Source organism: Myotis lucifugus, unplaced genomic scaffold (assembly GCF_000147115.1).
Source record: "Myotis lucifugus unplaced genomic scaffold, Myoluc2.0 scaffold_136, whole genome shotgun sequence".
NCBI classification, from domain to species: Eukaryota; Metazoa; Chordata; class Mammalia; order Chiroptera; family Vespertilionidae; genus Myotis; species Myotis lucifugus.
In genome coordinates, this window is record NW_005871184.1 from 2,200,286 (window position 1) to 2,226,031 (window position 25,746).

At 37.9% G+C, this 25,746-nt stretch overlaps 1 protein-coding gene and 1 pseudogene across 1 annotated transcript in view; one reads left to right on the forward strand and one right to left on the reverse strand.

Moving 5' to 3' along the window:
- The window catches only part of ADAMTS3 (ADAM metallopeptidase with thrombospondin type 1 motif 3), a 249,541-nt gene that overhangs the window by 55,989 nt on the left and 167,806 nt on the right, over positions 1-25,746 (forward strand). The window lies entirely within an intron of this gene.
- LOC111827139 lies at positions 6,400-6,499 on the reverse strand (annotated as a pseudogene).

Below are 25,746 nucleotides of genomic sequence, written 5' to 3' on the forward strand. Positions count from 1 at the left end.
TGCCCACTCATCACTTCTGCAGCTGCTTCTTAGTGCCCTGGGGCCTCTCCACGTCCTGCCAGCCTGGCTGCCCTCCAGATCTGGTGCCACACTCAGGGCCTGTCCCCAAGGTAGCATACTTTGGCCCCCAGAATTCCAGTTGAATATATATTGTCGAAGCATCTGAGAATGCTCTCACTGTGGCATATAAGGCATTTTATCATCTGGCCCCTTTCCTCTTTCCCACTATCACCACCACAGAATAAACAACATGAGAGTTTGAGTTCACATCCTATGTTGGAAAACTTGCCCTCCATTACCAAGTGACTTGATAAAACAATCCTGCAGTATTTCTTCAGCTAGCAGAGAAAAGGTGGGTTCCTTCCCAGCTGACTCATTCACCACATACCCTGTGGACTAGATTCAACTCAGCATATTTGTGATCACTGGCCAGAAACCAAGGTGACAGCTCTGGAGTTTCCTTCCTGAGACATTTCTCAAGGAAAACTCAGCCTCTTAGATAGAAGAGCAGGTTGGTTTTTGAACCAATCATCAGCTACAGTTGAACTTGGAAACTATTTACTGGGTAATTTAGAGTATATAAAAGAAATGCACTGTAACAAGAACATCTGACATTTACATAGCACTTTCTGGGTGGCAAAATTCTGAATGTTTTACTTTTATTATCTCATTTAATCTTAATAACAACCCTACAGAAGCAAGTACTGCTATTATTGTCATTCCTATTTTACAGATAAGGAAACCGAAGGATAGTGAGGTTGAGTAACTTGCCCAAGATCACACAACAAGCAAGAAGCAGAGCCTGAGATCAAACCTAGGCAGTCTGGCACTAGGCTCTGTCTTTCTCTATTCCCCTTGTCTATAAGTTAAGAGGCGCCTTTTACATCATCAACAAATCAACAAACGACAAGTGCTGGAGAGGATGTGGAGAAAAAGGAACACTTGTGCACTGCTGGTGGGAATGCAGACTGGTGCAGCCACTATGGAAGGCAGTATGGAGGTTCCTCAAAAAATTGGAAATGGAACTCCCATTTGACCCTGCGATCCCACTTCTAGGAATATATCCCAAGAAACCAGAAACACCAATCAGAAAGGATATATGCACCCAGATGTTCATAGCAGCACAATTCACCATAGCTAAGATCTGGAAACAGCCTAAGTGTCCATCAGTAGATGAATGGATTAGAAAACTGTGGTACATCTACACGATGGAATACTATGCTGCTGTAAAAAAGAAGGAACTCTTTCCATTTGCAACAGCATGGATGGAACTGGAGAGCATTATGCTAAGTGAAATAAGCCAGTCAATGAAGGAAAAAGGCCACATGATCTCACTCATTCATGGATAATAGAGACCATTATAAACTCTTGAACAATAATAGATACAGAGGCAGAGTTGCCTCAAACAGACTGTTAAACTACAGCAGGAAGGCTGGGGAGGGTGGGGGGCTGGAGGGGGGGGGTAAGAAATCAACCAAAGGACTTGTATGCATGCATATAAGCATAACCAATGGACATAAGACACTGGGGGGTAGGGGAAGCCGGGGGATTGTCAAGGGCGGGGAAAAAAAAAAGGAGACATATGTAATACTCTTTGTAATAATTTAAGCAATAAAAAAAAAAAAAAAAAAAAAAAAAAATATTCAGTAACAATAATTATTATGCTTTTTAGTTATGCTCAGTGTTTTACTTTATTACTCATACTGCATGGTCATTGCCTCGACTTTAAAAATCATAGAACATTGTCAGCATGCACTTATTTAGACAAGGCTATTGTTGTTTTCACCATCAAAACAGCAGATCTCTGACAATTCTGAGGATCAGGTATGTATAGGTACCTGCATACCTTTCTGCCTTCATCCTTATCCTCCTTTCTTTCCATCCTTCCTTCTCTCTGTCTCTCTCTTTTGAAGTCTCTCCCTTTTACTTACTTTTGAAAGGACTTGAGGAGATCTCATCTTAGGATAGTGACAGCTACGTCACTTAAGGAAAGATCAGAGCAAAGACCATGTGAAGGAAGTGAATGGGAGTATTTCCAAGCATATGAAGGGAACAAGATTAAACACTTAGGAAATAAAGATTGCTCGAAAGATTTGGGCAGTTAAAGCTTAAAAGGAAATACATTAGGTTAAACATTGTAGTCCTGACAATGGAAAACAAGATACATTAAATCTTCAAAGGCAAATTATTTCTTTCTCAATTGGACTAAACTTAAGTTACAATAATTGTAGACCCTACTTATGTAAATCAAATATTGATCAATAAACTGTTCTTGTAGACAATCTTTGCATTTACAAGTCACATTTTCATCATTTTTTTGTCTTTTAACATGGTCTGATTATAATCTGGTTATATGTTAAAAGATATTGTTCAGATTATGCATGGAAATAATTCAATATCAAAATGAGCCACTTTTGAGTGGGTTGTGTATTGATATTTTCACTAATTTTTTGTTGTTAATCTCCACCTGATAATATTCCATTGATTAGAGAGAGTGGAAGGAAGCGGAGGGGCAGAGAGAAAGGAAGAGAAGGAGATAGACATTGATGTGAGAGAGACACATTGGTTGTCTCCCACATGTGTCCCAACCCAGGGCTGGGGAGTGCACCTGCAACCCAGGTATGTGCCTTTGACCAGGAATCGAACCCCAGACACCTACACTCTAACCACGGAGCCACCAGCCTGGGCTTCACTAATTTTCTAACAAGCAATAGGGATGAGTCATGCAATTGTTTAAAAAAACTATTTTAAAGTTTCAATATAGGTTCTTCATACTTAAACCTAATTATAATTTAATATAATATTTAGAATTTCTTCAGATATTACATTATACAAGTGAGATAATAAGTTTTCTTTTATATTAATTTGAGAGACATTTGCATGCAATTTTACTGTTTTGTTTAATTTGTTTTCACTGTATGGAAAACAGCATGCTTATTAAATATGTAAGACAACATTGATCTCAGGATTTTGTTCTTTTTTAAAAAAAATATATTTTATTGATTTTTTACGGAGAGGGATAGAGAGTTAGAAACATCGATGAGAGAGAAACATCGATCAACTGCCTCCTGCACACCTCCCACTGGGGATGTGCCCGCAACCAAGGCACATGCCCTTGACCGGAATCGAACCTGGGACCTCTCAGTCCGCAGGCTGATGCTCTATCCACTGAGCCGGAGGTTTCTAGAAGATTCTTGAGTAACCTTATAAGTGTGGTTTTGAACTCTATATCCAGTAGTTTGCTTTCCTCCATTTCTTTCATTTGTGACATGTTTCTTTGTCTCTGCATTTTGGCTGCTTCCCTATGTTGATAGAGTGGCCTTGTATGCTAGGTGTCCTATAGGCCCAGTGGCTCAGCCTCTCAATTACCTGAGGTGGACACTCTTGGTGCACTCCTTTGTGGGTTGTGTGCATAGTCTTGTTGTAGTTAAGCCTGGATTGCTGTTGGCATCACTGGGAGGAATTGACCTCCAGCCAATTGGCTGTGAGAATCAGCTGTATCTACGGTGGGAGAACTTCTGTGGTGGAGACACCCTTATGGGGCAGGACATGCTTTAGTGGGGCTTTGGTGCTCACTGAGTCTGCCCCTTGAGTGTGTCTCATGGATGTGAAGAGTTGTAATCTGGATGGTCTCACTCTGACCACTGGGTAGACTGGCTCTTGGATCTCCAAGGAGGTGCAAAATCAGCCACTGCCTGAGGCCACCCAGCAGGAGCTACACAGTGATCTGCAGATTCCTCCTATTTGTTTGGGGTTTGGAGGTGCCCAGATGAGGCACAGCTGTGAAGTAATGCAGGCTGCTGAAGAGCCTTAGGCCTTCTTTTGGAAGCTCTGGGATTCTCTGACCCAGCTACAGATTGACAGGTTTTTAGGCGGAGAAAGTCCTGGTCATTCATATGCAAAAGCCTCTGCACACAGCTTGGGTGGGGGTTGTAAATTAGATGAGGCGGGGTCTCAGGGAGTCACCAGGGCAGAGCAAACCGCAATGGCTGCCAGTCTGCTCTGCTTCGGAGAGGTTCCAGGGTCTGTGTCCTGTGGCCCCATGCAGGAACAATGACTGCTGCAAGCACCTCTACGAGAAAGCCGCCCTCACGTTCCGGCCCAATACCAGACAGTGCAGTTTCTCTCCATATGAGTCTGGCTCCCTAAATTCTCACCCGGAACTGGAATTCAGAGCAGTTGGGAGCTTGTATCTTCCTCCTGAATGAAAAAGACAACAGTGTACCCAGCTGCCAGCCCCTTGCGCGCACGCCTTCATACCTCCACACTTCCACACCTCTGCACCTCCTACCGGACTCAGTGCGCTTTGCTCTTTCCTTCTAGTTGTAGAATTTCCACTCAGCCAGCCTTCCCATGGTTCTGGATGATATTCGCTTTGTCTTTTAGTTGTAGCTTTAATGTGGTTGTGCTCGGCAGCAAGTTCAGGTGCTTACCTATGCCGCCATCTTGGTTCCTCCTACATTTTCTTATTATTATTCAACTTTTACAGTAGTCAAGTTTTTACTCTTTGTTATATACAAGATTATTGGGCAATGCCCAAAATGGTTATGAAATTAAAAATTAGGTTATTAAATTCAGCTATCATTATCCTCTCATATTCATAGAATAGCCCTATCTGAAAATAAAGTAAGAATATATTATTTTCTACCTGGTGGGGTTATGGTTGAGATTTTTATATTTTTAAGACTTAACACAATTCTGTTAAATACTTGCTAGTGTTAGGCAATTTACTCACTTTGGTATTTGCGCAGCCTTATATAGTTCTTTTTCTTTTTAAATTTGAAGTGAATGTTAAACTTTTATAATGGTTTTAACCTTTTAAAAATGTTTTAATATTTTTAACATGGTCAGAAATGAAGACTGTTCTTTTTTCATTGGCTATGATTCATTTCTGTAGCAGTTTTCAAGAAAGTTGTTAGACAATGCTTAGTGATGGAATAGAATAGAACCTGTGTGGGGGAGACTTGAACGTTCAATTTATTAAGTAGAGTCGCTCTATATTTATTCTAAAGTTAATAATGGAAATGGTCTAATTTCAGAGGATCACTCTTTTTTCACCCATTACCTGCTATGAATCATAGATTTTGTAGGTGACTTCCATTCCCTTTCTGTTTCTGGCCTCGGAGTCTCAACTCACCTTGAGCGTTCTGTGAAGGTATCTTCAACATGGCAGATCTAGCATCTCGTGAGGGTTATAACCAGGACAATGTAGGAGGTGCTGCTTAATCTGTTCTGAGAGAGAGGAAATTTGGAAGTACAATGTAAGTTGAATGGAGAGAAACTAACCGGGTTAAGTTTTACTTAGCAGCTTTGCAAACTGGACCAGGTGTTAAAAAGATCAAAATCTGTATGACTGTTGAGGATGGAGTTTGGCCCGCCACACCTACTTAGAAGGTCAGTGGTGGGAGGAAGGGTGCTCAGTCTTTTTTTCCAATTACGGATTTGTGTGTAGGAGAAAGGATGTACCATTTCCTCTTCGACTGTGAAATGTCCTTCCCCTGGGGCCTCTTATTGTCTCAGTTCCAGCAATTTAACCTGCCATCTCACTTAAGCTTCCTTCAGCCATAGAGTCTCCCATGTTTTCACTTGGAATTCTTGAGTTTTTCCTTCCCTGTTTGGTGAAAGGGACATTTAAAGCTCTGTGTATTGGTGGGAAGTTTTAAGGTCATCTTTTAGGTATAATTTAAGAAATAGTCACTTTTGAGGATGTTTCTTTATAGAATTTGTTTTGGAACAGTTAAAAGTAAATCTAGCTTTCACAGCAAGAATGATATAAACTAACATTTGTTGAGAACAGATCACATGCCAGAGACTCTGCTAAGTACTTTCTGTGTACTCTCTTCTCTAATCCTAACAACAACCTTGTGAACCAGGCGCCAAGCTCTTTTTGAAAATTATTCAGAAGACACCTGCTATTTTAAGGGAGTATGAGTATTAGAAAAATAAAGAAGAGAGATTGATCACTATATAGACCTAGGCTTAAACAGTTAGGGCCTGCATTATCAGACATAAAGATGAGAAATGTTTGGATTAATTTTTAAATGTTGTTAAATAGTCATTAATTTTGACTGTTTATTTTATATTTACCAGTAAGGGCTGATTGTGTGTAAGAAACTGTTAAATGTTTTGGTGAGGATATAGATTATTTAAACAGGGGTGTTTGAGAGTTTACAGTAGAGTAAGGAACAGTGACTATGGTTTGAGTCTGGGCAGAAGTATAGACAAGTGTGGGGAATGGCTGGGTAAGCTCAGGAGAAGCCCATGGCATGAAAATCTGATGAGCTTTTAGAGAGAGGGCTTGCCCCAGGGAAGCATTCAGTTCTTTTGAGCTATTCTGAGCTTGAATTGGTCTTGGGCATTAAGGGACAGAGCAACTCTGGCCATGGGATAGTTGTGCTTTTTAATATGGAACCTTCACAGATTTGTGTGTCATCCTTGCGCAGGGGCTAATTTCTGTATCCTTCCAATTTTTTAGTACATGTGCTGCTGAATTGAGCACTCTATATTTTTCTTTCTTTTTCTTTTAAATTCTCACCCAAAGATATGTTTTCATTGACTTTTAGAGAAAGAGGGAGGGAAGGAGAGGGGGAGAGAAGGGTAGAGAAGAAGGGAGGGAGGGAAGGGGAGAGAGAGAGAGAGAGAGAGAGAGAGAGAGAGAGAGAGAAGGGATGGAAGATAGATGGAGGGTGAAAGGGGTGGGAATTCAAAGGACAGAATAAGAATGATTACTCTGATCCTAGGGCCCAAGGAAGAGTTCAGAGAGGAAAGTCTTACAGAATATTTGCTACTTAAGCATGAAGAGATCAGAAAGAGAGAGAATGCCAGTCTGTATGGGAAAAATATAGAAGTAAAGATATAAACATGGCAAGTATGGGGAAAGAAGGAGAACAGTGAAATTTAATTGGTGTCATCATGGAACACATAAAGAGTTTCTGAGTGGCAATATAAACAAGAGTTTCCTGATTGGCATTATACTCAAGAAGATTAAGTAATTAGGTTACATGATGGGGAGTGAAACAGAAGTGGAGAGGAAGTGGTGGAGCAGTTTGGAGGCTACTTCAGTAGCTACAATACAATAATGCAATGCAGTGCAATACAATACAATAATAGGAATGATTAGGAGCTAGAGGAGTAGCTGTGGACATAGTGAAAAGGAAAAGATTGCGTAACATTATTGAGTGGGATTCCTACAACTTGGCAACTGGTGTGCAAGAATATGTGTAGTGGGATCAAAGATGAGCTGAACTGAGCTGCAAGTTTTGGGATGACTAAGAAATACGGAAAACAGAACAGAAGAAAAACATTTGATAAATTCTAAGACATATTGAATATGAACTGCCAACAGGATGTGCAGATAGAGATGTTTAGCAGACAGCCAGGAGTTGTGGGAACTCTGGAGAGATACAGGGCCAGGGAGAGGAATTTGAAGATATGGGCATAAGGGAGGTAACTGAAGCTGGGGCAGTGGATAGAGTTGAGGATGTTCAGATGGGAACAGCTGAAGTGTAGAGCATATGTATTTATGTTTGTTTGTTTATTTATACAATTTTAGGTTCACAGAAAATTTGAGAAGAATGTACAGATTCCCCAAGTACACTTTGCCCCCTACATATGCCTAAGATAACTTATATTTAGGGAGCGAGAAGAATAGGAACCAGAGGCAGAGGCAGAAAGAAGGAGCCAACAAAAGGAAAGTAAACACAAGAGTTTACAGAGACCAAAGGATTTAAAGTTTAGGCTCAAGTTTAAATTGGTAAAATAATTAAATTACACAATACTTTTTGTTTGAAGTGGTCTTGTTAACTAAAATTATGCCAAAGTAGCCCTAGCCAGGTAACTAGCTGGTTAGAGCATTGTTCTCATACACCAAGGTTGGTGGCTCGATCCCTCATCAGGGCACATACATGAATCAACCAATGCATAAATAAGTAGAACAACAATTGATCTCTCTCTCTCAAAAAAAAAATCAATAAGTAAAATTTAAATGTATGCCAAAATAGTATTCCTAAGAAGAAGTTCCTATAGAATCTACTTAGTATAGAATCTATTAAGTATTGGTATCTTGAAATTATATTTGTTCATGGTTGAATCATATAGATGACATTTCAAAGTTTATTTCTTAAAATAAAAAATATTTCTCTTAATTCTTCTGTTTCTCAGTTCAGAAAATCACATCAATACTATTTGACTCATCTTCCCCATGTTAAATATGACCATACTTTTGTTTTCTATAGTTGCCTTGAAATATATCTTAGGAAAGTAAAATACAAAAGACTTAGTTTTTCTGTCCAAGAGTTATTTGTGGGCGATTTTAACTACTAATTTGTTTTAACTGCCTGCCCTTCCCCTTTAGTCTGTTTATAAGCTGCTTCAGAACCATGACTATTAATGAGTCATTGCTGAGGTACAGATTAAAAGCTAACATCCCAAATTCATAGTAGGAGTAGCAGAGAGGACATTTGGAGGGGGTTGTAGTGTGCCTATATAGGTAGACTTCCATATTTCTCTTTATAGAGTTACTAGAGGCCCAGTGCACAAAATTCGTGCACAGGTAGGTTCCCTAGGCCTGGCCAGTGATCAGGGCTGATCAGATTCCCTGCCTCCCCACCTCCCCGCATCCTCCTTCCCTTGCCGCCCACCTGTGCACTGCCACCGTGCAGTTCCCTCCCCTCCCCCTACACACACACCCCACCCCTTCTTCCCCTCGCTCCATCAGCACCCCGTCGCCACCACTGGTCACACGCCATGTTCCGTGCCTTCCCCGGTGGTCAGCACACGTCATAGCGAGCGATCAAACTCCTGGTCTCCTGGTCAAACTCCCAAGAGGACACTTTGCATATTAGTCTTTTATATATACAGATGCATATTTTATAATGTGCATGTGCTTATTTATTGCAGTTCAGATGTGCTTTTTGAATTGTTATTATTATTATGCATGGTGAATGATATTGTGCATTTCCATGATATTCTGTTTGTTATTTGCATACACTCAAAGGTAAATATTGCATGCTTAATGTGAATAGGGGCATATATGATTTTAAAAATTCAGCATAAATGCAGGGGCATTTATTTATTACCCATGTAGATCGGCAGTAAAATTTTTAATAAGCAAGTCAAAAGAGATGGGCACATTTATCTCTGTATTGGACAGCAACAACAAGAGACATCAAGCCCTTAGGTAGGGAACCAGCTAAGTGCCTATGGAGAATTTCATGTTAGGATAGAAGGATGAATGTAAAAAGTGGCTCTTGACTTACCATCAATCTGAAAGGATATCATGGATGAAGTGGTGGGATTTTTGTAGTGGTTTAAATGCTCTTTGAGAACAGTGCCCTATAAATAGTGGACCAAAATGTGGTTTGTTCTCAAAATATCCCAACCTCACCAGTTGGGTGTTTTAGTTGTCAAGAGAAATAGTATTGGCTAACATGAGGAGAAATGGAATATGCTTGATGTGTTTTGGGTGACTCACAGAAATTGAGGGAAAAGCTAAACAGCCAAGCTTTAAGACAACAGGAACCAAGACAGCAAGAACTCTGTCAAAATCCATTTTCTGGCCCTAACAGGTTTGGCTCAGTGGATAGAGCGTTGGCCTGTGGACTGAAGGGTCCCAGGTTTGATTTGGTCAAGGGCATGTACCTTGGTTGCAGGCACATCTCCAGTAGGGGGTGTGCAGGAGGCAGCTGATCGATGTTTCTCTTTCATCAATGTTTCTAACTCTCTATCCCTCTTCCTTCCTCTCTGTAAAAAATCAGTAAAATATATTTTTAAAATATCCATTTTCTGGGAGATTGGAATGGCTAGGTTCCAACCATCACATCCTAAAGATTCAAATCCCCAGGAATGAGATTAAAATTAGGTCATCTTGGATTGGGTCACTCTTCAAAAGATGGCATGCGAAGGGTTGCTGTCCTAAGGAAGAGTGAGGTACAATTAATACAAGAAGAGAAAAGAGGTGCAGGACACCAGAGACCTGCCATAGACACTTATGGTGCTTCATACTTCTTTTTAAAAAAAGTTTTAAAGAATGGGCTTGAGTGGTCTCTGAAACTAAATCTAGATTTGTATACACTTACATATGCAGATAGACATCCCACTCATACATTTTTTATACACTGCTTTGGGATGATCTCTGCCACTTTTTCCCTTTACTCACTACTCTTGTGGTTGACTTACCGAGTGACACACTACAAGCTGCCTTTTTCCCCCTCAAAGAGAAAACTTAAAGAAGTCCAAAAAGGCCCCCAGGACACATTATTATAGAGGGTAATATATGAAAAGTACTGAGGTCAAATTAGTATGGAAAGTCATTTTTGGGTTGATAATGAAGGTGGTTTATTTTTTTAGGCAAAGAACTGTGTTTCCATATCATTTGGCTAGAGTGGAATTTACATCGACTTTCGTGAATATTCTTTTTTTTTTTCATACGTCAAAATGACGGAACCTTTTTATTTTTTTATTTTTTAAAAATTAAATCTTTATTGTTCAGATTATTATAGTTGTTCCTCTTTTTCCCCCCATAGCTTCCCTCCACCCTGTTCCCACCCCACCCTCTGCCCTTACCCCCCCGCACTGTCCTCATCCATAGGTGTACGATTTTTGTCCAGTCTCTTCCCGCACCCCCCACATCCCTTTCCCCCCCGAGAATAGTCAGTCCACTCCCTTTCTATGCCCCTGATTCTATTATATTCACCAGTTTATTCTGTTCATCAGATTATTTATTCACTTGATTTTTAGATTCACTTGTTGATAAATGTGTATTTGTTGTTCATAATTTGTATCTTTACCTACTTCTTCTTCTTCCTCTTCTAAAAGGATAACTTTCAGCATTTCATATAATACTGGTTTGGTGGTGATGAACTCCTTTAGCTTTTTCTTATCAGTGAAGTTCTTTATCTGACCTTTAATTCTGAATGATAGCTTTCCTGGGTAGAGTAATCTTGGTTGTAGGTTCTTGCTTTTCATCACTTTGAATATTTCTTGCCACTCCCTTCTGGCCTGCATAGTTTCTGTTGAGAAATCAGCTGACAGTCATATGGGTACTCCCTTGTAGATAACTGTTTTTCTCTTGCTGCTTTTAAGATTCTCTCTTTGTCTTTTGCCCTTGGCATTTTAATTATGATGTGTCTTGGTGTGGTCCTTTTTGGATTCCTCTTGTTTGGGGTTCTCTGTGCTTCCTGGACTTGTAAGTCTATTTCTTTCACTAGGTAGGGGAAGTTTTCTGTCATTATTTCTTCAAATAGGTTTTCAATATCTTGCTCTCTCTCTTCTTCTGGCACCCCCATAATTCAGATGTTGGTACGCTTGAAGTTGCCCCAGAGCTTCTTACACTATCTTCATATTTTTGGATTCTTTTTTCTTTTTGCTTTTCCAGTTGTGTGTTTTTTGCTTCTTCATATTTCAAATCTTTGACTTGATTCTTGCGATCCTCTAGTCTGCTGTTGGAACTCTGTATAATATTCTTTATTTTAGTCAATGTATGCTTAATTTCTAGTTGGTCCTTTTTCATAACCTCAAGGGTCTCACTAGATTTCTTGAGGGTCTCACTAAATTTATCAGCGGTTTCTAGAAAATTCTTTAAAAACCTTATAAGTGTGGTTTTGAACTCTATATCCAGAAGTTTGCTTTCCTCTATTTCTGTCATTTGTGACGTGTTTCTTTGTCTCTGCATTTTTTATGCTTCCCTGTGTTGATAGAGTGGCTTTCTGTGCTAGGTGTCCTATAGGGCCCAGTGGCTCAGCCTCCCCAATTACCTGAGGTGGACACTCTTGGTGCACCTCTTTGTGCGCTTTGTGCACAGTCTTGTTGTAGTTAAACCTTGATTGTTGTAGGTATCACTGGGAGGAATTGACCTCCAGGCCAATTGGCTGTGAGAATCAGCTGTGTCTGCAGTGGGAGAACTTCTTTGCTGGAGACACCCTTCTGGGGCAAGACTTGCTTCAGTGGGGTTTTAGTGCTCACTGAGTCTGCCCCCTGAGTGTGTCCCTTATGGATCTGAGGAGTTGTAATCTAGATGGTCCCACTCTGACCACTGGGTACACTGGCTCTTTGATCTCTAAGGAGGTGCTAATTTAGCTTCTGCCTGAGGCTACCCAGCAGGAGCTATGGAGAGATCTGCAGATTCCTCTTCTTTGTTTGGGGTTTGGAGATGCCCAGATGAGGCCCAGCTGTGAAGCAATGCAAGCTGCTGTGGGGCCTTCGGCCTTCTTTTGGATGTTCTGGGTCTCTCTAACCCAGCTGCAGTTTGTTAGGTAATTTTTAGATTGCAAAGAGCCAGGCCTTTCATATGCAAAAGCCTCTGCGCACAGCTTGGGTGGGGCGGGGTCTCAGGGGATCAACAGGGCGGAGCAAACAGGTATGGCTGATCCTCAGCCCTGCCCTAAGAGGCCCAGGGTCTCAGTGTCCCACGGTAATCACTGCAAGCACCTCTGAGAGAAAGCCACCCTCGAGTTTCACCCGCTGCCAGACAGTCCAGTTTCTCCCCGTATGTGTCTGGGTCCTCAGAAACTCGCCCGGAACTGGAGTTCAGGGCCATCGGGAGCTTGTGTCTCCCTCCTAATTGAAAAAGACAACCGTGTCCTCAGTTGCCAGCCCTTTTCATGTGTGCCTCTGTACCTCTGCACTTTACTTCCGCACCTCCTCTGAGTCTCAGTGTGTTTTTTTCTTTCCTTCTAGTTGTAGCATTTCCACTCAGCTAGCCTTCCTGTGGTTCTGGATGATGTCTGTTTTGTCTTTTAGTTGTATTTTTGAAGTGGTTGTGCAAGGCAGCAATTTCCAGTGTTTACCTATGCTGCCATCTTGGTTTCTCTCATGAATATTCTTATCTGCTGGTAGGAGGAGGTTCTCCTGCTGAAATAAGCTTTTCCTTCTGGTGTACTGTTTGGCTTCTGGTTCAGAACTTCATTTACTACATTAAAAACATGTTCAGTGTTGTCAACAGAAATCCAGAGCTTGCATGTACTTTTTTCCCCCTGAAAACAGTTTTTTTTTGTTTTTTTGTTTTTTAAGCTTTTCTAGTAAACACCCTTTTATTACATCTATTTTTCTCAAAATAAGATGGTTTGATTTGTGATGTCATTTAAAAAAAATTAACCATGAGTGGTGCTAACACTGTCAGTGATACTATGGGAAAGATTTTAATTGTCAAAGGCATCATGGATCACATAAACCAGCTACCTCTGCCACTAAGCAGTGTTGGTCTTGGTGGGCTGGACCAGCTGAGCTCCATCAGGGTTGTAGCAGTGGTGACCCTGGGAATGGCAGACACTTTCTATATGTACATTGTGTGGCAGGGTTGCTTATGAGGATTATCATCCAACAGGAAATAAGCATTCTACAGACTAAAGGTTGGGAGGGACCAGGCTGATGCTAACTGCCTTGACGAGCTTGAAGAAAGGTGAGATTTGAATGCCATGGTCATGATAATCCACAAGATGGAGTCATTTTACACTGATAAAACATTTCCCAAATGAACACATGGGTGAACAATGCTGCTTTCAGCAAGATAAAGCCCAAAGTAAGAACATTTGGTTTATTACATTGAAAAAATATGGCTAGAAAACCACACAAAAGCTACTGCAGATCACTTTGTCATTCCAGATTTTATTAGCTCATTTTGCCAAGACTATAGGTTGAAAATTTGCTCTGTAAGATTAAATATGCCTCTTTTTTTCTTACGCCATGTTTTCAGGAGATACAACTGGATCTTTGGAAAATCTAATGAATTTTTGTTTACAAAATTATAACTCATTTCAAAATATTAAATGATAGAAATGAAAAAAAAAGTGTCACAGCATAACAAGTGGCACATAGTAGGTGCATAGTATGTTTGTAGGTGAACAAGATTGGTTACACAGGAAAAGTAAAACAGAAATTGTGCTATATTGAAATAATGTACTAATTTGTCTCCATGCAAAATATTTGCTGTGTAATAGGTCTGCTTTGTACTTCCATCTTTTTTCTTTTTACCATGTTGAAATATATGTTCCAAGGAATAGTCCTTTCCTCAAATTATAGAGTTCTTAATATCTTGATTGATGGCACATATACTAGTTATATGGGTTATTGTGGGATTAATTATTTATTTTTGCTCTAGGCATTTAAGAAATAATTGAACTGAAATGAGTAGATGAGATTGGATGCTTTTTTAGTTACTTTTTTGGAATTGTTACTGTTGAATCATGTGTTTTAATCTTGACTGTATTTCTACAAAAGATTTTAAAGCAGTTTGACCAATAATTTCCCTTCTCTTTTCCCTTTTATAACAAAAGGTAGTGAATGTCACCTGCATTCTTTCTAGACATGCAGAGAGTAATGTGTAAAGTGTAAGCTTATTAATAATGTGAACAAAGCCTTTTCAGAGAGGAAGGGGGAGAGAGAGAGAGAGAGAGAGAGAGAGAGAGAGAGAGAGAGAGAGAGAAAGAGAAAGAGAAACATCAATGGTGAGAAAGAATAATTGATCGGCTGTCTCCTATATGCCCCCCACTGGGGATCAAGCCCACAACCAGGGCACATGCCCTGACTGGGAATCGAACTATTGCTACTCAACCACTGAGCCATGCCGACCAGGACAAACTTTCAATATCTTTCAAAAAAAATTTTTCATTTATAAAATAAAAGTGGTGAGTATAGATGTGATCTTCTCTAAAATCTTAAATTCGGGTAAGGATGAGCACAGTTTTAATTAAATCCAATCAACAGAAATTGATAGCTTATTGAGCATTTATTATTTATAAGGCTCTGTTTTGTCCTACCTTTTATTTATTCATTTATTTATTTTTTCATTTTTATTGAATTTATTGGGGTGACACTGGTTAACAAAATTATACAGGTTTCAGGTGCACAATTCTACAACACATCATCTGTACACTGCATTGTGTGATCACCACCCCAAGTCAAGCCTCTGTCCAATCACCATTTATCACCCTGGCAATCATCAATCACACTATTGTCTGTTTCCATAAGTCTATCTCCTTCCCTTCCCTTCCCTTCCCTTCCCTTCCCTTCCCTTCCCTTCCCTTCCCTTCCCTTCCCTTTTCTTTCTCTTTCTTTTCCCTCAATCCACCTTTTAAAACTTAGGACACTAGAGGAGGAATAGGAAAGTGATAGAGCAGATGAGACATGAAGAACATCAGAGAGTGGGGATGGAAGTCTTCCATCCAAGCTGGCACACCAGCTGTTCTCAGTAGTACGTTGATCATAGAATGCCTAGATTCTTCCCTTAAATTATGAACAGGACACTCTTGGTTCTTAAACTCTTTCTTCCATCTGGTAATTCAGTCTGTTTTGGAGAATAAATATTTTTCTCCTACTTTTGGTTCAACTTTTTGGTATCAGAAATCCATCTATTTGAAAATTTGATTTTACTAGCTTTTGGTACTCTTGATACACTTTAAAAAATACATGTCCTGTGAAGCTGGTGTAGCTCAGTGGTTGAGCATTCATCTATGAACCAGGAGGTCACAGTTCGATTCCCAGTTAGGGCACATGCCCAGGTTATGGGCTTGATCCCCAGCGGGGGGCGTGCAGGAGGCAGATGATCAGTGATTCTCTCTCATCATTGATGTTTCTATCTCTTTCCCTCTCCCTTCCTCTCTGAAATCAATAAAACATATATATTTAAAAAATACACGTTCCAAGCCCTGAATTTATTAATGTTGGAGGGCTCTTGACTCAAACTTGATGGATATTAGATTGTCAGTTGTCTTTGTCAAATAGACATAGAACCTGTGGTTCAAAACCTTTTATTTGCAAGTGGGAACCGGAAAGGCCTCTCTGTACTGGACTAAGCAGAGATATAAGTAAATTATATGAATATCAAAATTACCATAATGATGAAATAATCTTCTTATCTCTTATTTCTTATTTATAAAGTAGGAATAATATGTACTATAGAGGTTTTTCAGTCAGGCTTAAACAAAGATAACATGTAAATCTTACTTCACACAGTGTTTTCATGAAGGTAGATACGTAGTTGTTATTTCTGTTAGAAGTTTAGAAGACATTAGAGAGTATAAATATGGCTAGGATCAGCAAACATATCTCAGGAGAGAAGAAAATAAATTATAGGTTGGGAATTAAAGTAACTTAGGAATGGAACATTGGGAAGAAAACTGGTAGAAAGATGTTTCTTGAATGATTTTATTAGAACACAAACTATAAAACTTGGGAACTTTTGTATTAGAATATATATGTTTGATTTATTATCTATTTTTAATGATATCTCAACTTCTAAAAAAGAAGATCAAACCTAAAATTCCTACTTGATAATTAAACTCTAGTCTGAACTTATAAAATGTTTTAGCTTAAGCTGATTGTGAATGAATCAGTATGGCTAACACATCTGTAGTGGTTGTAGAAATGAAGTAACAGGGCTGGAATAAAAATGTGCAAGAGCAGTATGTTGGACTATGTGGGGAAAATGTGAAGATTGAATTTCTTTAAACTACAGATCTTGTTCCCCAATTTTAGTGCTTGTTGTCATGAAAATAATTACAAGCCCACATGCCTGAGGCCTAATGAAAACCTGGTGGCTGCAGAAATAATCGGAAGTATAACATGCTACATTCTCTTTCTAACCCATTTCATCTAACTTAACATTTCAACAGTGTTTTTTAAAAAACTTTGAGTATACCAAACTCATGCAGATGCTCAGCTTTTAAATTTTTTTGTCATGTGGCAAACAAAAGAAGAAGTAATTGAAAGGGACTGGCATTTGTAATCTAACATTTTTCAAGCTAAAGAGAAAATTTAGGGCCTTATACTTTTAGAAATCTATTTCCAAGATTGGTCTATACCGCCTTGTTACTTGGTATCTTTTAGGTGCCCACCTTCAATCTAGGCTATAGTGATAGAAAATAGCAACAACCCTCACCACCACTCTTTGCACACTCTCTGCCAGGCTGTCTATCTTCATTATGGGGGTGCTTCCTAGTTTTCCCAGTGTGGGTTTGCTGTGAGTAGCTGGGAGTTGGCGGGGGGGGGGGGGGTCCATTCCATTTCTGCTGAGGTGAGCATAGAAATTCAAGGGAATGGAATTTTCCAAGCTTCATCTCTTGTTTGCTGTAGGAATGTAGAGCAGACACAATGACTCAAATGTAACTCCATATGTGCCTTAATGAGATTCAGACCCACTCATCCTTCTTTTGTCGTTTTTTTGTTGTTGTTCTCCTTTAAGCCTGCTCTATTCAGGGTATATTCCTTTTTTTAAAAAAAAACAAACATTTTTTTAATTGATTTCAGAGAGGAAGGGAGAGGGAGAGAAACATCAATGATGAGAGAGAATAATTGATCAGCTACCTCCCACACGCCCCCTGCTGGGGATCAAGCCCACACCCCGGATATGTGCCCTTACTAGGAATTGAACCATGACCTCCTGGTTCATAGCTAGACTCTCAACCACTGAGCCACACTGCCTGGGTTACTCGGTGTATTCTGGTATGACATAGATGGTCCTGAGTTTTGAAAAGATAATGGTAGTTGTTTGTTTAATGAATGCTATTGAAAATTTTATATATATATATATATATATATATATATATATATATATATATATATATATATATATATTTAAAATAGGAGGCCAATAGCTTCCAGGACATCACTCAAAGAATTTCAGAGAGAAACTAGGATAGTAACCTTATATGTAACATGCACAATACTTTAGTGTTAGGTTTTTAAAGGTTCATCATTTCTTTGCTTTTCCACACATTTCAGTAATTCTAATGTGTTTAAGGGAGGACCCTTGGGTTGGGGTAGATTGAATGAGGAAGAGGAGAAGGAGCCAAGGTTATTTTTGAATAGGCATGTGACAAATAAATGCTATCTTGAGATTTGGGTACTCCTTGTTTTTGGGAGTACCAAAAACTTATTCACATCGTTCTATCCCCTCGCAGTGAGGATGTGTACGAGGGGCCACGTAAACCTCTCTGAGAACCACTGTTAGCAACAGATTCATTCTCCACCTGACGCCAGGGTAGACAAAGTGTGTTACATGTCTACCTTGGAGACAAATAAAGTCTTTGCTTCCTGGATTCATTGTTAAGGAACTGTTATTCTTCTGGGAAGAGGAGAAATAAGAGAGGGAGGGGCTTGCCATAAACAGAAATGAAGCTAAAACATGTATTTTAAGATTAATCCCTGATACTGCTCTAACCAAGACCAGAACATTTAGCTTAGCTATAGAACTTTTAATGATAGTCATCAAGGTATAATTCAGATACATTGAAATTTACCAATTTTAGGTGACCTATTTGGTCAGTTCTGACAAATGTGTGGTTCTGTAGCCATCACCACAATCATGATCTAGAAAAGTTCATGGGCCTTTGTAGTTGGTCCTCTTCCTCCATGACCTTCTAAAACCGCTGATCAGCTCTCTTTAGTTGGGATTTTGTTTCTTCTAGGATTTTATACAAATGAAGTCACATAATAGATATTTTCTATTTTCACATAGTATGTATGTTTATGTGGCTACCTTCAGCTACCATAGTGCTTTTAAGATTCAGCCATGTTATCAATGCTGAATCCATAATTGTTTGTTTATTGTGTAATACTATTCCACTATATGGATACACCATAATTTGTTTAGCCATTCACCACTTAAAAGACATTTGGATTCTTTTTAATTTATTGGCTAATACATATAAAGCTGCTATGAATATTAAGGTAGAAGTCTTTGTGTGGACAGGCTTTCGTTTCATTTATGTAAATATTTAGGAGTAGAATTGCCCGATCATGTAATAAATATATGTTTAATCTTTACAATAAACTGCCAGACTACTTTATGAACTGACTTCATTTTCAATTGCTCATAGCAAGGTGAGAGAGTTCTAGTTCCTCTATATCCTTGCCTATATGAGCTAATGTCAATTTTCTTAATTTTAGCTATTGATATGAGTCTGTAAGCGTATCTCATTTATTTATTTTCATTGTTATAATGACTGGTGCTGTTGAGGATTTTTTTATGTGTGTTTATGTAATTCATATATCTTTCTTTTGTGATATGACTGTGCAAATATTTTGCTGACTTTAAAAGACAGGTTGTCTTCCTGAGTTTAAGAATTCTTTATATTTTTGGATATAAGCATTGTGTTTTCTTTCATCTATGGCTATTTTCATTTTCTTAGTTTTCTTAAGAGGAAATGTTTTTCATTTTGTAGTCTCATTTATTGATATTTTCTTTTATATTCATGTTCTTTGTGTCATTTAAAAAATTCTTGACAAACTCAAAATGCTTTGTTTCCTAGACATTATGTAGTTTCAATGTTGATATTTAGTCTAATCTACTTGGGCAGATTATTTCCACTTTATTCTTTTTCAAAATTGTCTTTGCTATCTTAGTTTTTTGCCTTTCTGTATAAATGTTAGCATAATCTTATCTATCTATGAAAAATCTTTCTTGGATTTTCATAGAACTTGTTTTAAACTTCTATAAAAATTTGGGGAGAATTGACATTTTTACTATGTTAAACTTTCAATCCATGTTCACAGTATATCTTTCCATTTATTTACCTCTTCTTTGATTTCTGTCATTAGTATTGTGTAGTTTTCAGCATGTAAGTCCTGTACATGTGTTTTTAGATTTAGATTGCTTATTTCATTTTTCCCCCTGAGTGGTTATGAGGGTATTGTGTTTTATAATTTTAGTGTTGACATGTTCGTTGCTTATATGAAAATATAATTGATTTATTGCATGCTTATCTCATATAATGCTACCTTGCTAGACTTAATCTATGAAAGTTATTTTTTGTTGGTGGTGGTAGTGGGATTTTTTATTTGTTTGTTTGTTTTTTGGGGGGATAGATTCCTTGGAATTTTCTACATAGAAAACCATATCATTTGGAATTAGAGTTTTCTTTCTTTCCAATCGGCATGTTTTTTATGTCCTCTCTTTGTACTACATTAAATAAGGAGTTGTGAGAACAGACATCTTTGCCTTGTTCCCTACTCTTAGGAGGAAAGCTTTGAGTCTTTTACCATTAAGTATAATGTCACCTATAGGTTTTTTGAAGATGCTTTTTATCAAGTTGAGGAAGTTCCCCCCTATTTCTATTTTTCTGAACATTTTTTTCTCATAAATGGGTGTTAAATTTTGTCAAAGTATTCTCGTGTGATTTTTATATTTTATCCTGTTTATGTGGTAGATTAAGTTGCTTGATTGATTTTCATATAAGAACCAGCTTTCCACCCCTTCAGTATACTTCAGTAGGTCATGCTGTATAATTCTTTATATTGTTATATTGTTGGATTCTGTTTGCCAATGTTAAGGATTTTTGCATCAATATTCATAATGAATATTGATGTAGAGGTTTTCATTTTCCTTTTCCTGTCTTTGTCTGGTTTTTGTATCATGGTAATATTAGCTTCTTAAAAACTCTACATCAGTATCTTGAGATTTTTGTCTTTGATTCATGGATTATTAAAAGTAGTTGTTTAGTTTCTAAGTGTTTGGGGGATATTTCTATTATTTTTAGTTTGATCCCATTCTAGTCAGTGAACTCAGTGTGATTTTATTTATTTTAAATTTGTTGAGTTGTTTTTAATGGACCAGGATATTTCTATCTTGGTATATTTTCTGTGGGCTCTGAAAGTGTATGTATTTTGGTGTTCTTGGGCGGAATGTTGTATATTGATTGGATCCTGCTGGTTGATGGTGTTAAGTTCTTATAGATCCCTGATGATTTTTTATTCTATCAGTTCTTGCAAGAAGCATATTGAAGGCACCAACTATAATTGTGAATTTGTCTATTCTTTTAATTCTATCAGTTTTTGTGTAGCTTATTATGCAGCTCTGTTATTTGATACATATCCATAAGATTGCTATCTCTCCTTGGTGGATTGATGACTTTATTATTATATAATACCTTTTTCTGTCTCTGGTAATTTTCCTTGCTCTGAGATCTACTTTTTTCTGATTTTAATGTAACTACTCCTGATTTCCTTTGAGTGATGTTTATGTGATATATCTTTCTCCACCATTTTACAGTGGGGCCTTGACTTACGAGTTTAATTCGTTCTGAGACCGAGCTCGTTAAAGAGCTCGTTAACTCAAATTACTCTATCAACTCAATGCAAAAAATCGGCCGAGAGACAGCTGGTATCTCAAAAAACTCGTTAGTCGGGACACTCGTAAGTCAAGGCCCCACTGTACTTTCAATTTGCTCATATTTGAAGTGACTTTTTAGACAGCTTGCAGTCAGGGTATAGTTTGGTCATGTGGGAAGAGGGAAGGATGCTTCATTACTTCTGGGCGGTGGGGTGGGAGTTTGGCTTCCCCTGCAGTGTCCATTGATGACTCTGGGGACTGGTTACTAACTTCTGGGATGAAAGTTCCAGCCTCCCACATGGCTTTCTCTCACATATCCGTTGGAATGTTGGGGTGACTCATAGTGTTAAGAGAATGGAAGCCTAGGATCCTTAGTTGGCTTGTGCTGGTGTGGGTGATGGTGGGACCACAGCTCTTCCTCCTCTGGTGTTTGGCTGGAGTAGAGCTGTTATTGCCTACGGTTTTCTATCTTTTGAGGCTGGCCCTCTCCTGGTCCTTTGGCTGAAGAGAACAGTCTTTTGTTGGGGCTTTTGTTTTTTGTTTGTGCCTGTTATTTCAGACTTTGCCCACTTTTTCCACTTCAAGTCTGGAATATATGAGGCAAAAAGAAAACCCAGCATGTCATCATGGATTCTGAGGTCTCTAGTCAGTCTCTCTTCTCCCCATCATTAGAATTTTGTTTCTTGTGTATGTAATGTCTAGGGTATTCAGTTGTACTTAGTGGAAAGAATCCCTAGATGGAGTAGAAGTACGTTTCCCCTATATTCCTGGAGATGGAGCCCATAGTCTGCATTTTAACATCTCTGGGATCTATTACTACAGATTCACATGTTGAATAGTGAGGCTCTATGTAGTTAGTTACTATTCTTGTTAATACTGACATTTCATTCTTACTAGAAGTTCAGAAATGGACTATCAAGTTACCTTTGTTGCAGATTACAGGTTTTGTTTTGCTGTACCTTATGCCAATTTTTAGATGAATTTCTCCCTTACTCATATTCATGATCATCATATATTACAATTAAGTTTGAGACACCTTTGTTCAATATCTTAACACAAAACAAATCATTAGCAAAGGTTTTCCCAGGCACTTAAATCATTCCATAGCTGTCAACTTGAGTTATTTTTGAAGAATTACTTTAACTCTTCATCTTGCCCGTCTTCTGTATGGAATCTCCAGTAATTATTCTCCTGTGCTATCACAGATCTGATTTTTTTTCCTGTTTTACATCTGGGACTCACTGCAAAATAAAAGAAGCAACACTATTTGAATATTATCAAATTTTAACACCTTGTTTTCAGATACATATTGGGGGAAAAAAACCAAGATGACATTGTTAGATTCTTACCTTTAAAGCAATTTATAACATGAACTGGTAGGTTAATTAGCCTATCTCAGTGAAAACAGTAAGAAAACAAACTGCTTGACATGGATGCAAAAACTTATGAGTAACTTTTATGTTCAAAAGTACTGTTTATGTGTCCTTAATATACGGCATAAAGCTACATTGATTTGCTTTGCATGTTGTTAAAAGATATTTCACCAGGGATCTTTCTGTATTTGGCATATATTCTGCAGTAGCAGAGGATAACATTTTATTTTCAGAAGAAATATGATCATTATGTAGTTTGTTTTTTTATAGGCTTCATTTCTCCTATAGGGCATGAAATCTTGGCCTTGAAAAATAAGAGAAGCAGTGGAACTGAGAATGTAAATGTCAGATTATTTACAAAAACATTATTATTCTTTCTATTTGTCATTTACATTGTCAAGCCCCATTTCTTTTTTTCCTGTAACAGGATTTCCAGATGTGAATTAATATCACTTTCAGGAACTCAGTTCTCATTTCTAGGTATTCCTTGTATTTATCTTAGGAATTTTGAGTATCTGTTTATTGTTGCTTAGTTTTTGACATTCCATCTTCAAACTGAGGGAGAAGTGCTCTCTACTGATAACCTTTTCCAGTGGGTGGATCTTGTTTTCTCTAAGGCAGTGATTCTCACACTTTTTGATCTTGGACCTTCCTCATCTATGGAAAGTTATTGAAGACCTCAAAAGAGATTTTGTTTATATAAGTTAAGTCAATCTACATTTGCTATACTAGAAATTAAAGCCGAGAAAATGTTAAAAATTGATTTATTTAAAATAATAATATACCCATTCTATGTTAATATAAATAACATAAAAATAGCGGTGTGTTTTCAAAAATTAAATTTTGTAAGGATGGCATTGGTTTTTATTTTGCCAACCTTTTAAATATCTGTCTGAATAGAAGACTGCAAGATTTTCATATCTGCATTTTCATTTTAATATGTTATTTTGACTGAAGTCTATGAATAAAATTTGGTTTTAATAAACATATGCAGTTGGAAAAGAAAGGAGTATTTTAATAGCCTTTTCAGCTAATTGAGGGTATTCTTTTTTCCTATACTAAAACTCAATAAATGGCAGCATTTTGAAGGTTAGTTGCAATGTGGAATCTGAAACCATATCAAATATTTTTGTACTCTGTTACATTAAAATCCATGTTGCACTTTCAGGGGCTCATTTAGCCAAGTATGATTTTGTAATTTCATGCATTGGTCACTTGGAAAATATTGGTTCGCTGAATTATGAGATATTACAATGAAACATTTGTTAATATATTCATAGATGGAATTAGAAAGTGTTTTCATGGCAGGCTGACAAGCTCACAGTGGAAGATACAAATACTCCAAAATTCTAATTTTTGCCTGTAAGCTTGAATTTTATCATTGGCAGCAAATCCTGTCACTTGTTTTCCTTGAAGAGGCAGGCTCACTTTATTCATTTTCAAGATGTTTGCCAAATACTCAAGTTTGAATAATCATAATTTACGTTAGTAGTTATTTCAAATAAAATGGTGTTCCCTGAAAAAATTGCACTAGTGATCTTCCTTGAAATATCCCTTATAATTTGATATGTAGTAGAAGTGTGATATGCTTGTGCACTTCCCATTTCTGTCAGGCTATTAAAAATGTTGAACTTCAGCCCTGGCTGGTTTTGCTCAGTGAATAGAGCATCGGCCTGTGAACTGAAGGGTCTCAGGTTTGATTCTGGTCTGGCTCGATCCCCAGTAGGGGTTGTGCAGGAGGCAGCTGATCAGTGGTTTCCTCTGAGCATTGATGTTTCTGTCTCTCTCTCCCTCTCCCTTTCTCTCTGAAATCAATAAAAATATATTTAAAAAAATATCTAGCATTTATTATAAAAAGTTGTACTTTAAAGATGTAATAAAATTGTTACTGTTTTATCAGCACATTAAGTTCAACTAGCTTTTAAAAATTATTATTACTGTAGGTATGTAGAGGTGTAGAATATCATGACTCCTCATACAGTTGGGTGCCACTGCCTTGATCAGTGGTTCTCAACCTATGGGTGGTGACCCCTTTGGTGGTCGAACGACCCATTCACAGGGGTCACCTAAGACCATCCTGCATATCAGATATTTACATTACGATTCATAACAGTAGCAACATTACAGTTATGAAGTAGCAACGAAAATAATTTTATGGTTGGGTCACAACATGAGGAACTGTATTTAAAGGGCCAGAAGGTTGAGAACCACTGGCCTAGATTCCTGCTAAGGTTCCACTCACCCATTGCTTTTGCACCATCAGTGCAGATATCAACACAGTGGAAAAGGCAAGAACCTCTGCATATTAAAATGAGAATAGATTTGACCTTGTAGAACCCCTTTAAGACAATGGGTTTCAGAATTTCCAGAGGTTCATGGACCAAACTTTGAGAACCACTGCTCTATGTAAGTCATAGATATATAGGACAATGGATGTAGTTTTTAAAAATGCTTACTGCTATGTAATCTTTTTGGGGGGCTTTGAAATTTAAAGGAATTTCTAAAAATTAGTTGTGGTAATCCTCATTGTACCCCTGAGATGTAGGTGGCAGCCTCATTTTAGAGATGTGAAGTGGACCCTCAGTTAAACAACTAACCTGAGATTAAATCACTGCTATGGGTTGGAGTTGGAATTCAACCATCTCTTCTCATTATAATATGGCGGCTTCATATCAGTATTCTTGAGCCTCTTGGACTACAGTGTTCAGTGGTTGTCTGTCTTCTAAGCATATTTCTAAATACACATGCACACGCTTCAGGCTTACTTTTTACCTTTCTGGAAAAACAAACACAATTTTTTATTTATTCTTCCACTAGAGGGGGCAAGAGTGCTAATTTATTAAGTAGATAATGATTGATGAGCAGGGTTTAAATTATAGATTGGGAGTTGGATTTATAATTATATGTATACACTGTAGGAAATTGTATATGGAAAATTCTGAACAATTATCTAATGATTATTCCTGATAAGAAAGAAGCTGGGCTATCTTCTTATTGAAACCCGGGAGACTGCCTTCTCCCCTATATAGGAACATTAAAGGTGTGACTGGCAGTTGAAGGGAGGGGTCATGTAATATGAATGACAAAATAAACAGTGAACCAAGTCAGGAAGATTCAGATTCTCATCTCAAGTTTTTTTCTTCATTTGTTTGCTTTAATACATGTATTACTTTAACATTATTCATTTAATTTTGTTATGATCTGTTTTACGCAGTGGTGTATGAAAGAAATAATATGACTTTCCTGAGACTATTTAAGCCTTAAAGGAAAGTATTACACAACTCTTTGTATTTGGATAATGCATTTATTAGTCATTATTACTTATTCTAG